The 14,602-nt window shown below is 30.5% G+C and overlaps 1 long non-coding RNA gene across 1 annotated transcript; it reads left to right on the top strand.

The window, feature by feature from the left end:
* Positions 1–6,613: 6,613 nt before the first annotated feature.
* On the top strand, positions 6,614–11,049 carry LOC133199773 (uncharacterized). Its single transcript, XR_009722848.1, has 5 exons — positions 6,614–6,659; positions 8,431–8,589; positions 10,062–10,172; positions 10,311–10,487; positions 10,609–11,049. It is a non-coding gene; the product is annotated as an uncharacterized LOC133199773 (long non-coding RNA).
* Positions 11,050–14,602: the final 3,553 nt, after the last annotated feature.

Genomic DNA, 14,602 nt, shown 5'->3' on the forward strand with positions numbered 1-14,602 from the left:
TTACATAAATAAGGAAAGTTGACGATGGAAAAGTTATCTCCTTTGTCATGCAATTGTCATACAATTTAGTTGCTAGTTGGCCCTTATCGTCTATTGTCAGTAGAGAATCCAATATTGAAACAGATGTGGAAATCCATAGTGTCCTTTATTTTGAGTTCACTTGGATATATCGAGTGGACATATAAATGGAAATGACTATTGTTAATTGACAAAACATCGTCGAAATATCTGAATGTCGCTTTGAAGGCCATACAAAGCAAGTGTTTTCTTCTCGTTCTAAAGTTTTTGAATAAATTCTGCTTCATAGGAATATAAAAACAGGAGCACAATTAGTTGCCATCGGACAATGATGTAATAAGCTAAAGTATTTTTACCAGATTATTGAATTTCCAGAACACTTGGTCAAGAGTTCTTGTGCCGGGCAGGGCACATTGTATTTTACTGAGAGAAGTTATTCTCTTTGCTATTCACCTATGATAACTAATCATTTTCAATAATGTAATTTTAAGGTCAATTGATTAAAAGAATTATACAAGAATCTTTATAATAATATGATTATCTCTGGATTTTGGGCAAAATAGATTCATCTATCAGTTTATATTGTTTTATTTCACAATTCTATGGATCCTTTACAGTGTTGTATTATGCAAAGGTGAACGTTAAGGCCATTGTGCCTCTTGTTAATGTAGAAAATCAATATTTGTTGATATAGAGCTAGAAGGGAAAAAAATATAATATATATTTCCGAAAACATATTATTAAAAACCCTTTTCATGTAGTTTAAGAACAATCATATAGATGTGATGTATTCTGGACGTGAATTTATGAAGATTGTTTCCTATTTATTCACATAACTTTAATTATAATCGCGCTCTTAATAATTGAAGAAAGTTTGAAAAAAGTATGTTGTAAGTTCATCACAATAACAAACTCATTGAAGACATCTTTCATATTTGCGCGAATTCTAACATTCACATTTTAAATTTTTTTTTCTCCAAAGGAAAAGTAACTAAATTATTCTTATGAAAGTTAGGCCCTATACATTATAGTGATGTCAAAACGTATAAAAAAGGTACAAAGTACTAAAAGAATTAGCGAAAAATGGCATTGATTTGAGAAACAATTTTTAATTTTAATTCTCTTTAATGCAGGCATACAATAAGCGGAGTGAATTTAATTAATAAAAATCCAAGAATTTTCCATGAAAAATATTTTTTCTCTCTCAAAATATTTACGATCAGATTAAAATTAACTTCTGTCAAAGTAAATGATATCGGTGGGTTTTTTTTTTAAACAAATACTTATACATGTATTTTTGATAAATGCAGATGTACTAAAATGGGTCAATAAAAGGGGATTATTTTGTTTGTTGATACAGAAATGCGATCAAGCGTTCAAAGAGGTGTTCTGTATATTTGAGTCTTAACAAAGCCAAAATACTTAAAATACAACGTACTCGAGAACTCGCCATTTTTTTTTTATCGAACTGCACCCGTTGTAATATCCATTTAATCACCAAATGAAACAGCAAAACTTAAGTTCACATTTTTATAAATTAGATCTATCCCATGTTATGTTATATTTGAAATTGTGTATTAATAATTGTATAAATAAAGAAACTTATGTGTCCTGCAATGGTTGAAGCTAGCATACTTTGGTACAGAATTTTGTTTCTTAAAGGGGCTGCGACACAGATTTGAAGCTCATATTTTCTAATTTTTTTCTAAATAATATCATGACCTATATGTTGATAGAGCATTTCACACCGAAATATATTAAAAGTGCGTTTAGAAACTTCTTTTATCTGGAAATTATTAGAACTACGAATTTCGGGACTCGTTTGTTTGACAAATATCTTTGCTCTTTCACAAAGTAAACTTTATCCATAATACTTAAGAAAAGTAAAACAATTTTTTGCGTATTAAAAATAAATATAAAAAATATAATCCAGAAAGGTCAGAGTAAAATGCGAGAAAGCAAAACCAAATGACCAGAATTGTCAGTCCGTGCTCAGTGATGTGTGCCGACTAACCAAATTGCACACATGTACACCCGGTAAAACGTACTAGTAAACACTAACAGAGCCCTGTTTACAAACACATGTTTTGACGAGATGTTATGAAGAATGTCGTTGTCATTTATATTGAATTCTTAGAATTTTTAGAAGTTTTTGTAAGTTCAAATCATTTAACTGAAGTTAGTTTTTGAATAAAAATAGACTTTTAAATTGTAAACAATGCAACTGTGTCCAGGCCCCTTTATCTTTGGTGAAATTTTCACAGTGACTTTTTCGTCGATGAAGTTTGGGGAAATTAGCCTGGTAGGATAGCTACTCGCTTTTTCTACTGTTATGCTAAATTGGCAAAGAAAAACAATTCCGATTAAAGTTGAACGATGTTTATTGTAAAGTCAGCAGATAGAAAGTGAATTTGCTAAATTCACAAACTATCCGGACTCTGCATCGGAATTGAACTCTTGACCAATCAGGAAGCTTGTTACAAAAATTACTACAGGTAAGTCGGCAATTTCTCTTGATAGGCTTGACACTGATTACTTACATTATCAAAGAGCCGAAAGGTGATGAAGTCAATTAGCTAAATTTCCGTTTTGAGTTTTTAACAATAGGAAGATTAGGTGAAGCCGAAACAAAATAAACAAGATCTAAATCGTACAATTAATTTAATACCTGTGTCATAGCAAAGTGTCAAGCCAATCTCGCAAAGAATTTGCCAACAAAAAGGCCGAAATAAAGAAGAATTTTACAGTTTATTTAGTAGATAAAATGATTGTTTCACAATCTGTCATGAGTAAATTGATTTCCGAAAGGTGACAGATTGCTCAAATTCCACATTTAATGGATTCAAGAAAGCGTACTTTATTTTTTGTGATACAGAAAAATAAAAATTGAAATTATTTTAAGAATGTTATAGTTAGTTTTAAATTCTATGAATTCTAAAACTTTAATGTAACAAAATACCAAACAAAAGGTAGTGAATCTTATAAAACGGGGGCCTTTATCTGTTGCAGCATAAATGCTGATTTCTTCCAGGGTTCGAGCTTGCTGATTTTTAAAAATGTTTTCCTCGCTATTTTGAATGCTTCTTTATGTTTGCTGATTTTTAAGTGCTTTCTTATACAAATGTACTTGCTAGTATGAAAGCGTTTTTATACTTGCTGACTTAACTTTTTTCTTATAGTAGAACATGTACCTTATGATTTTATTGCTTTAATTCTTATGGTTTCTGATTTGATTGCTTCCTTGTGCATGCTAATTTAAATAATTTTTATGATTGCTCATTTGAATGCTAGGCATGCTTGTTATATACTAAGCTTACTTTGAGATAATGAAGACCATTGCTACTTAAGTGTGGTAGATACTTATTCCACAAGAGTAAGAATGGAGTAGAGAATTTCACCATGTCACAAATTATTGATATTTCAAAACAGGATTGTAGAAGAGTGCTAGTAATACAACATGTAATTATCTTGTTAACTCATCGGTGAGTGATGATGCTGACTGGTTGCTATTTATGTTGATTAGTTGCTGTTAATGCTGATTGGCTGCCGGATTTGCTGATAAGTTGCTGTAAATGCTAATTGCGTAATTGCTGTCAATGCTGACTGATTGCCGGTATAGCTGCTAAGTTGCTGTCAATGCTAAGTGGTTGTTGTCAATACTAATTGGTTGCTCTCAATGCTGATTGGTTGCTATGAATGATTTTAGTCGTTGTTTATGCTGATTGGTGTCTGAATGCTGGTTGAGGCTTATGCTAATGAATTGAGATGCTGAATAGGCTGATGCTGATTTATGTGATAGAAAAAACTCTGCATTATTTACGTCTTGTATTTAACTATTTATCACAAATTTATTTGTGTATAAACGAAATAATTGGTGGGTGAAGTTTTGATGGGAACTTCGCCTACTTTATGTATTAAAAAACTCTCTCATGATACACATAGAAGTTATATATTTTCCTTATATCCATTAATCATGCAGTTTTCTCATATATGTTAATACACGCGTGTTGAATTGCTAGAACAATCCATAAAGAAATTCATGATTTTGTTTGATAAAACATACCAATATAATTAATGTTCTCATTTTTTTCAAATACCATTCTGCAATTGATATTTTAAAAATCCTTCGAAATGGCTATAAGAATTCACTACGATGTAATTACGTAATATTCTTTCCTCCCAGCTTACATGTAGGACAAGAGACAGGATGTTTATACTTATGACATTAGGAAGTCAGTTACTGTTACATTCATGCCTCTGTTTTTGTTGTAAATACAATGTATGTGTTGACATGTGTACATTTTATTTTCTATGGCTGCCCTAAGATGCAATAATGGTAAGAAAATTCAACTTGATTTTTAAAAATTATTTTATTACAATATAGTTATTACATGTATTAAAAAGTGTTTAAAAGGTCTTGCATATATATATGCACAAAAGTTATGCATTAAGAATCAAATATTGGTAACATCTTGGTTTGATTTCCCTGCCCTTTTCTTTACCATGCTGTCTTTTTTTTCTTTTTTCGTTTCTTTTAAAATGTATATAAAAGAAATAGAAAGACTACGAGAATAATGTGGTATGGTTCCAGCAGACAAGGCTTGTAACAATATCGTCTTTGTTTGTAGGCGTTTGTAGGCTCATTACTATTAATAACTATATTTTAGAACAACTTGGTTTTAATTAAACGTCTGGAAACCCAACCTATACTCACAGTTCAATTTCTAAAGATATTCCTATGAAGCAGAATAAATTCAAAACTTCTACATGAGAAGTTTCCTGTTGCCTTTAGCTACATGTAACTAGATATATCGGATCAGATATCAGACAACTCGACGACTTTTTAGCAATTAATAATAATTATTTCCAAACATATGTCGATTCGATATATCCCAGTGGACTTGAAACAAAAGACACCATGCCACAAAGTCTGCAACTCTGTTTCTTATTTGGATGTTTTACTGACTATAGACGATGTGGGCCAACTAAGAACTATAAATGTATGACAAACGAGATGACTTCAGCATTTCCATCGTCAATTTTCTTTATTTATGTAGTAGTATTCCGCTATCACCTGCATATGATGTTAACGTCTCCCACCTTATTCGATATTCAAGAGCATGCTCTGAGTACGATCAATTTTTAAACCAAGGCAGGCTACTGACAGATAAGTTAATGTTACAGGGACTTCGTTTAAAGTCAGCATTTCGTAAATTCAATGGTCGCTATAATGACTTGTTAGCAAATATAACCCATTATTGAGTCGTATCTTGGCTGACATGCTTCATACCAATTGTTAGGTTTCTGTTTTTATACTAAATTTACTAAGGGATGTTTCGTCTATCTCAATTCATAGGAATCACGGCGGATGTGACCAGTCAAGAGGGAATGCTTACTCCTCATAGGCACCTGATCCTAACTCTGGAATTTCTGTGTTTTATGCTCTATTATCGGATTTGTATTATTTGTAGATTTTTTGATATTGATCTCTGTTATCTTCACCTTTTTATATGATAGTTTTTTTCATAATTAATCACAGTCAAAGCTAACAATGTCAGCAATATAAACAGTGTTTACAAAACAGAAATTCCAAAAACACGTACTATTTTTGAATATCAAAATCGCGGGTTCAAACCCCGGCTGCAACTGACCAAAGTCGATAAAAAAAAATATAAATTGTCGCGTCGCCAACTGCTCGGCAATTTGAACTGAAAGATACGGTTCTTTTGGATGAGACCTTAAAAACCGAGCCACCATGTCGGGACAGGCGTTGGCAAGATAATGATCCCTCACTTCTCAATGGCCCTGAGTATCGAGTTAAAATCTAAATTTGAAGCCCTTCACAGGAAATGGTGAGAAGTATATAAGTGAGAAATTCTCAAATGGCACGTAAAACAACATACAATCAGTCAGTCAATCATCTGAAATTTCTACAGTATTCTACAATAGGCTTGTCAAACAGGGCTTAGTTCTTCTTTCTCTATCGTTTGCTTGGTTATTTATTTGTATGATGAATAATTTTTTTTTCAAAAGTTTTTTTATTGAGATGTTAAATATTAATGTGCTCTTGAGGAAAAATGAAATGGGTCAGAACTTGTGGTGGTGTATCAGTAAAATATTGGTTATTTAAAATTACTTCTTCTATTGTCTTGTTAAGACACCTTATAACATAAACAAAGAAAGATAACTCTGAGTAGTCTGTATTAATAGTTGAAATACTCTCTAGGAAAATGTTCAAGTTTTTGGCTTCCTTTATAACAGTTTATGTTTATAAAATTATGTTGTTTTTAGAGGTCCGAGATTTTGCCTTGTTCACGATTTGTGTTGTGTACAGGATATATTTTATTGACCACTGTTCGTTAACTTCACCATATTCATTTGATAATCTTTTTAAACTGAAAAGTGTTGTCAAATCAGAGTCCATAAAAGAAAAATGTAATAATTTCATAATGGCTTATCTCCTTCTTCATTTATGAAATATATGTTGATGTGGCGTTCATTTCAAACATTGCTAGTTAAGTAAGCTGCCCTAGAATAGAAGCACTGTTATCATTTTGTGTTTATAGATATTGTGCAGATGTGACAGTTTAATGCATTTTTAAATCTTTACATCTCTTTTTCAGAATAAAAGACAAGAACTGGTAAGAAGATTTATACTTTTCGGTTTAAAAAGACAAGGATAGAAATTCTAAGAAGCAAATGATTTTTTTTTCTTGTTTCTCAAATTTTCCTTGTCTCTTGCACAGTGCCTGATGCTACTTTTGTCATCTTTTTGCAACAAATAAAAAAAGAGTAAATTAAATGGAATCTGATGCACAGCCAATGTAGTATACATAATAATAAATATTACACTGGCTAATATGTTATATTTGTACTAATCGAGATACACTGTATATAAGTAAAAATCGAAGTCTTTAAAATGGTCTCAAAGTTTTTCAAAAAATAGTTTATTAACAGCAACAAGACTATACTTTTTAAATCAAGTCATCTTTAAGTTCTTTAAAAGAGATAGTCTCTGTAACGGTAACCACTAAAACTTTTTTTTCATGGTCACCGATTTTGATGAAACTTTGTCCATTACAACTTGATATCAGAAACAAACATGAAGTAAAATTTGCAATTCATTGCTATATATCTTGGTTGCCATGGTAACAGTCGGAAAAGTGTGAAAAATTGAGATTTTCAGCTACTTTGAAAATCTTCAATGAACCTTAATAAAGACTAAGTATATCGATCAAACAAACCACTTTCACATAAACATAACACCTTGCCACTAATGCTATAAAGAAACTTTTAAGAATATATCTCTAGGTAAGTGGTAACCATATTGTACGTTTGGAATACCTTTTAAATGTTGAAAAAATACTTTTAAAAGCCAAATATTCACTCATGATAGGTATTGTAAACATGATCAAACTCAATCAATGGACCAAAAACAGTAAAAATATTTGACCTTTAGAAATAAGGTATTGACAATTTTATTTTAAAAATAACTTTTATAGTTGCTATGGTAACACAGTGTAACCACACACAATTTGTTGCAAAGCTTAAGATAATGCTTGAAATTCAAGATCGGCAAATATACATCTTTAGGACCTTGTAACACAGATAGCTTAAGAAAATTTGGATTAATTTATATATTGTAGTGTAACCATGGAAACAACGCACCAGTGGTTAAAAGTGATAATATTTTGCTGCTTTAGGGAATTTGTTACTTTTTAATGAAGAAACATATTACTTGACTCACCTTGAATTGGACGTGATAAAAGAAAAGTTGAATTTCATAGATTGATCAAGATGAAGAAATAACGCTGTTGCAATGGTTACTAAGAAGGGAAAATGTACAATTTTGTTAACTTTAAAGCAATACTATACCCTATATCGTAGCCTCTTGCATCCAGTTAGAGATTGTGTGGTATTCAAAATTGAAAGCCAGGTTAGTTGTTCACAAATATCAAATGTTTTGGGAATCTACATACAAAGGAAATAAATTATTTTTTTTTTTAGATTTTTATTTATTTTTTTCCGTAGCATAGTCTATTTTAAGAATTAAATTAAAATTTCTTTCAATACCACACGATTGTCTTTTAAAAGTGATCACTGGTTGTATTTTTTTTTTTCAAACTATGTTGCCATAGTAACCATGAGACATAGCAACCAATATTTATAAAAAAAAAAAAAAGTTTAAGTCTTTACAGAGATTGGCTCTTAATTTGTGCTTGGTGTTGAAATAAGCAGAAATTTGTATTTTATATTTGCCTTTTTGAGACACACAAATCGAATTTAATTTACATTCATGTACAACGATTGTCTTTTTAGAGTGTTTTGGCCTAAAACTATGAGACTACTTTTTGTATAAAATTGAAGATTATAAATATATCATTGTTTACATAATTTTCCTGTTGAATGCAGAAAAGAAAGGGAAACAGACGTGCATTTTTTCTCTCAGAATCAGAACAAGAAAACATCAATCGCATAATAGAAAAAAGACAACAAAGAAAAAGGCTGAAACAATCGACAACAGATACAATAGACGCCAAGAGGCATCACCAAGATTCGGAAAATAACCCGGTATAAGCGAAAAACGACGCTACAGTTTACACATCTCTTTAACATATTTTCTCATTAAGTCAATTTGAATCAATTAAATGAAAATTTGTCGTATTTGGTGTACAGGATATGACACAAACTTTTTAATGTGTATGGACTTACACGTATTTTATATGGGTTGTTGCAACCACTATTGAAATAACGTTCACTGTTGAAATAATTATTTCAATAGTGGTTGGGAGTGCATTTCAAAACCATACACAGGTTGCAACTACTATTAAAATAACGTTCACTATTGAATTAATGATTTCAATAGTGATTGCAATGATTATTTTAATAGTTGCTGACAATGATTTTAATACCAAAACCACACTGCAAGCCTTATTGAAATTACCCCACTATTGAAAAAAATATAAGGATAAATTCTTCATTATGTTTTCCAACACAATAAATGAATGATATGTAATTTTATGTTTTTAATTTCTGTCTAGAAATAATATTAATACTCGCATAACTGTGATTTAACTGATCTATGTAATTTTGTTATATAAGTTTCATCTTTGCTATTAATTGGGAAAAGTTAAAGATTATAAATACATATAGTTGTAGAATATTTACATTAAAAAGAAGAACGAAGACATCTATGTGATATCTATATATAAAAACTTTCTTAACTATAAGCGTTATAACATTAAAGGTTGTTATTTCAATATTGATTACACGTATAAAACCACTATTGAAATAATATCCACTATTAAATTAATTATTTCAATAGAGGTCATTATTTCAATAATGGTTGCAACATTATTTCAATAATGGTTGCAACCTGGTTCAGCTTTTGAAATGCATTAAAAACCTCTATTAAAGTCATTTTTTTAATGGTGAACAATATTTCAATTGTGGTTGCAACCTGTGTTTGGTTTTGAAATGCATTTTAAACCATTATTGAAATAATTATTTCAATAGTGAACGGTAATTACAAAAATGGTTGCAACTTGTGTTTGGTTTTGAAATGCACTTTCAACCACTATTGAAATAATTATTTCAAAAATGGTCGTTATTTCAAAGTGTAATGTCACTGCGACAAAATTTGATTTCCAAGATCTTAAGTTTGATTACAAATTTATTTCATATTAAAAGGATGTGTTTATTCATCTGATATCTTGTACAGAGCAAAATAAATACATTATGAATGTTCTACGATTGGATTAAAAGTCAGATTTTCATGTCCAATAAATGCTCAATAAAAACAACAAGGTTGAATAATATTGCAAAATATGCCAAGCGTGAGAAAGATGAAATAGATGTTGCTTTGATGACTCTATTTAACTTTCATACTAGTACTTTCAGAGTATTGATCTTTTGACCTTGCAATATAAACTACTTAGGTAATATGACATATTTATTATAATTAGCAACAGTGTAATGATTTGCATAATTTATGTAAAATTCAAAGAGGCTGTGACTAAATTGTGCTATTAATTCACTTCTAGCCATCACAAAGGAGCAGTGCGGAAAACAATTTGGCTGAAAAAGAAAAATATGAAAATAAAGATGTCATCCGATTAGATGAAAGTGATTTCTTTAGACAGTTTATAATTCAAGTAAGGATTCTTGACTTGATTCGTATATCTTTGATAATTTAAAAAAAAAATTATAAAATCATTTTTAATGAATTTTATATAATAAAACAACTTAAAATTTACAGCTGGTCAACATTTTCCCTTTTTCTTCTATTTTAGAATTCCCCACCAGATACATTTCATTCTAGAGAGGGATTTCCAACGTCAAAGAACTCCACCTACGACTTTGTTTTACAGGACGTGGCAAAAGTCAGTGACATAGCTGCTAAAAACCTGAAAAAAATTACAAATCTAGAAGAAAAAATGTCATTGCTTTCATCTCAAGTGGATAAACTGGTAATACAAAATTTGGTGATATCAAAGAAATATTTGTAAAATGCTATTATCATACATATCATTGCTATATGTATATCCTTGAAATACTGTTTTAAATAACTTTGAAACTTGTTCATTTCAGAAGTATGCTTTGACAATTGCAATTACATCGGAACAGGAGAAAAACAAGAAGATAAAAAATCCCCCCGTTTTATTTAGTATATGTGTATTTCTGATTGCATTAGGGATAATTGTTTTAATGATAATCTGGATCTCTCGATAAGAAAAAAAGATGTATTTGTGATATTTTTAAAAATAGCAGAACATTGGATTTGGTTAACGTTGTAGATATTCTCTATAAGATATATGCACACAATGTTAATGTGATTAAAAGCAGTTTTACCTAACAAAAACTTTAGAATTAGTTATTCCTTCGTCAAACCATCAGGCATTTACTGGTGAAAATCAGTGGTCTTTCGAATGTGATTAAAGTTTGATATTACAATTCACGATGTTTAAAGCCATATAAGCTGTAATTTTTACGTTTGAAGTTATGTTGAAAAATTTCAATTTACTATTTTTAATGACAGAAAATAATTATTGTTTATAAACTTCATTGTTGGAAGAATTATTTAAAAGCTCTGATTGAATTAAATTAAATGATTATCGTCCAAACTGATTTCTTTTATAATACAATTAACATGTACATTCTAAAAAAAAAAATTAAAAGCATGGCTTTAGTAGTCTTATTCATAAAAAAAAATTACAGCAATTGAGAAAAATTCTTATAGCACATTTCACAGTATAATGAAATTTTGAAAATACACTTCACGTTGCTTTAATTTTAAAATTCAAATACTTATACATTTACATATGAAATGTGAAATACACTCAGAAATACATTTCTGTAGAAAAAACAATAAATTCAACAGATTAAGTTTTAAGTAACTACCATATGTTACATCTCTAAGGAAAAATTAATTTCATACAATGCTTTAGCACAAACTTTGTAACCAAGGCCAAGTTATAGAATAATTGGTTACTGTGATAATGAAATACTCTCATATATGATGACCGTCAAGCGAAAACCACCCTTATGAGCATTGTGACGTTATCGAGAAATCGAGCGCTAAAGTTGACGTCATAAATGTTTGCCGTATTTTGCAAATAAAGTGCAGTGTTAAGACTCATTATTAATAAAAGTCTTTCTTTATAAAGTAGATGCCTAGACTAGACAACATACTGAGTATTTTTGAGTGTAATTATTAAAGACTACTGTTTAGTATTCTTGAATTTTTTTTTTACCAGTTAACAGCAAACTGAAAGTGAAAATTTTACGAAGTAGCAAATGCAGGATAATTTTACAATTTTAAAGAGCATTTTTTTTTTTACTTCAAAAACATATATATGGCGAGAAATCGCATATTATCCTGAGGCTTGGGCAGTAATAAAAAGATCATACTCATATTCAACAGTATTTTGTGTTACTATTAATTAATATTTCTATTCAAATTTAGAAGCATAGATATGCTGCTGCCACAACCTAATCAAAGTGTAAAACCTATGTACATATTACACAAAAATGTGGAATTTCATTTGCATACTAAACAGCATTGTGTACCAAAAAAGAAAAACAGGCCTAAAAAAACCAGGGGGAATGGGTTCCCAGGATTATAATTTATCAGTATAATTTAATACCTTAGAAAACAAAGCTATAATTCCATTTGTGTTCCTTAAGTATAATTTTGCAGGTTACAACTATAACAAAATGAGAAAAAAAGTTCGTTTTGTTTTGCTTTGTTTCTGCTTGTCAAGAATGCTTGTTTTGTTTTCTATTGCTTGTCAAGAATCCTCCTCCCCCAACTGAAATTGTTTCTTACGTGCCTCATATATATATATATATATAATGTTAACATGTACCGTTATTAAAGGGAAGTAACCAGCATTATAATTGTTTAGTGGTACTTGGCAACAGAAGGCGTTCAGTATTCACCACTTCCTCCAAAGATTTTTCGGTTTCTGTGTGTATTTTATTTGCATGTTTATTGATTTTTAGAGGGGGAAATATAGTCTGTTGATTTTTAATTCTATAAAAGAGTTGTTACAAAAAAGAGTTTTAAACAAAAAATTTACATGCTTTTACTCAGTTCATACTCTGAAAGGAGTAATACTGCAACATTGTGAATCCTTCGATCAGTTAATCAAAGACCAACACAACCTCTATGGGAAAAGATGATAAATTATCATAAATATAAAATTGATATCATTTAGACTCTAAATTGTGTTGTATCGTAAATTTACTGAGATAATACTAGTAATACATGGCTTAAATGGGTAAAAACAACTATATATATATATATATATATATATATATATATATATATATATATATATATATATATATATATATATATATATATATATATATATATATATATATATATATATACAACTTTGATGAGGTCGTAGAAATAAAATCAAAAAGTGGGGGACTAACCAGCATCTAAAGGAAAATTTACTATAGCATATTACCATAGAAAAAAGTGCGGGGGGGGGGCTGCCCCCCCCCCCCTCTTCGCGTTCTACGGGCCTGTTTAATCGACCAATCAAACCACAATTGTACAGTTTTATTAGTTTTATTAGAACACAATTTTTGTTTTTAACATTAATATGCAGCTTTTATATTTATTTATTCATATATATAGACATTCGTAGCAGAATTTCTGAATAGACAAAGATTTGACTCCAAGGGATATTGGTGCAGGGGAGAAAAGAATTGTTTTAATGCTGCATTTTTGCACGAATCGTCTCATGCCACGGTTCACATTTTAGCTCTCTCCAGAATGAGAGAGGATCGTACATTTTGGTCATTGTTTCTACATTGTTTCTACATTTCACGGAAAACTTAGATTAGGCGAAATCGGGTGTTATTTTTAAAAAGTGTAGTTGTGACAATCCTTCATATGTCATTTCTTTTAAATATAAAAAAATATGTCACACCAAGAGGAGGGGTGCACGAAACGCGTGCTTTATAGAGAAAGTAGCAAAAATCACCCCCCCCCCCCCCCCCCCAACATGACTGGTCTCTAAATGTTACGTTTGAACAACTTAATCCTCGACGGAAATCTTCATCCTGATAATTATATATTGATAAAAAATATGGACCCCAACCACACTGCAAATTCTATATTCAATCCTGGTAATGCATTTTTATATGCATACCTTAAACAAATAGGTCAGGTTTTATTTGTGTCTTAAATTTAGCAAAATCGTCATCTATAATCAAGGAGGAATAAACACATTCTCAATTTTTTTTCAAATAATTAATCCTTTTATTCCTAAAAAATGTGTACTTATTTATCATGGAGAATATAATGACTTGCTATCATGCAGTCAAAAACTTTTCTTCGTATGCAAGTCCTGTAACTTGATAAAAGTTGGTGGATGCTGGGATTGCTTTAATAAGAAACTGTAAAGACGGAGAGAGATCATTGCTCTGTGAGCTTGCTTTCCACCACGAGGAAGAGCGCCATGTCTAAGAAAGTTACATTTTAAGCAGATACATAATGTGAGGAGGGGGGGGGGGAGTCTTTCCTTTTACGGGAAAACAAAGTCCAGAGCAAAAGTTTCACTGGATCAAAATTATATTACAGCGATATGTATTATCTGTGTCTTTAAATTTGTTCATCTCCTTCCTGTGATAATTGTAGTGACGGCTAGAGAGAAGGATTTCTTTAAAAAGTTCTGCAGGCCATTTGTGCGAGTACAATAGAAAGGTGCTATCGAACCTGCTCCTCCAAACTGCTCCAAAAAAGAATAAATTCCGGAACATAATAATTATCATTTGAAAAAAAAAAATCAGGACTGAAAGTACATGTATTTTAGACGAACGGCTTGATTTAGTTTATTTGTGAAATAATATATTAATTGGCCATTCTCTCTTTCTGGAAAATTGGGGGCCGTTGGTTATAAGAATCGGAGTTTCCTCTGAAATTGTTCAATTACCGATCATAGAATGACGCAATAAAACTTCTGAAACAGAAAAAAAACATAGAAACAATTAATCTAATCTGAACGGTGTAACTTTTGGGGGGGGGGGGGGCATGAAAGCCTCTAGTATTAGATTAATCTGAGTG

The sequence above is a fragment of the Saccostrea echinata genome, unplaced genomic scaffold, assembly GCF_033153115.1.
Source record: "Saccostrea echinata isolate AGI-Se365-2 ecotype Australia unplaced genomic scaffold, CSIRO_AGI_Sech_v1 ptg000002l, whole genome shotgun sequence".
Taxonomy (NCBI): domain Eukaryota; kingdom Metazoa; phylum Mollusca; class Bivalvia; order Ostreida; family Ostreidae; genus Saccostrea; species Saccostrea echinata.